Raw genomic sequence first — 1,198 nt, 5'->3', positions numbered from 1 at the left:
GGCCAGCCGGTTTCCTCTCGCTTCAGGCTGATTTCCTTTCTGATGTCCCGGGCAATGCATAATACTGAGTTCCTTTGGTAGGAACAGAGCATCTAGGAGCGCTATGATCTCAGCTTTGTTTTTTATTTCTTTTCCTCCTGAAGTAAGGAGCCCCCTTCTTTTATAAATTTCTCCGTGGATGTGTGCTGTAGCGAAGGCGTATCGGCTGTCAGTATATACGTTCAGCTTCTTACCTTCTGCCAACCGCAGGGCCTGCGTCAGAGCCACCAGCTCGGCCTTTTGCGCGGATGTCCCCTCTGGTAAAGGCTCTGCCCATATTACCTTGCTGTCTGAGGTGACTGCCGCCCCAGCTCAGCGCTGACCCCCTTCGAGGAAACTGCTCCCGTCTGTGTACCAGGTGTAATCTGCCTTCTCCAGTGGCTTATCGCTGAGATCTGGTCGGGTGCCAAAAACCTCGGCCAGAACCCGATGACAGTCATGGTCATCCCGAGGGTCAGGTTCTTCTGTGGTGGGCAGCAGGGTTGCAGGATTGAGAGCGACGGGGGGTCCGAACTGGATGCGGTCAGTGTCCAGGAGCAAAGCCTGGTAATGAGTCATCCGGGCATTCGAGAGCCACCGATCCGGGGGCTGTCTGATGAGAGACTCAAGAGCGTGGGGGGCCCGAACACAAAGAGGCTGACCCAGGGTTAACTTAAAGGCATCTTTGACCAGGACTGCCAGCGCTGCCACCATTCTCAGACAAGGGGGCCAGCCGGCAGCCACTGGGTCTAGTTTCTTTGACAAGTAGGCTACGGGGCGTCTCCACGGCCCCAATTTTTTGAGTCAGGACCCCTTTCGCGTACCCCAGCTTTTCATCAACATACAGCTCAAATGGCTTTGTCAGATCAGGCAGGCCAAGAGCCGGAGCCTCCAACAAGGCCTTCTTTATGTGGTCGAAGGCTTGTTGGTGGTGGTCCTCCCAAATGAAGGGTCCGTCTGTCTTGGTCAGGAGATACAGGGGGGCCGCCACTTCTGCGAACCCTGGAATCCATAGGCGGCAAAACCCGGCAGTCCCCAGAAATTCTCTCACCTGTCTGTGATCACGAGGTGCTGGGATGCCCAAGATGGTTTCCTGGCGAGCTGATGTCAGCCATCTCTGTCCTCCGCTCAGCCGGTATCCCAAGTAGGTTACCTCTTTCTGGCAGAGCTGGGCCTTCTT

Source organism: Nannospalax galili, unplaced genomic scaffold (assembly GCF_000622305.1).
Source record: "Nannospalax galili isolate Female #2095 unplaced genomic scaffold, S.galili_v1.0 scaffold296, whole genome shotgun sequence".
Lineage (NCBI taxonomy): Eukaryota > Metazoa > Chordata > Mammalia > Rodentia > Spalacidae > Nannospalax > Nannospalax galili.
The sequence above is the reverse complement of the archived record's forward strand: the minus strand, read 5'-3'. Positions refer to the sequence as shown.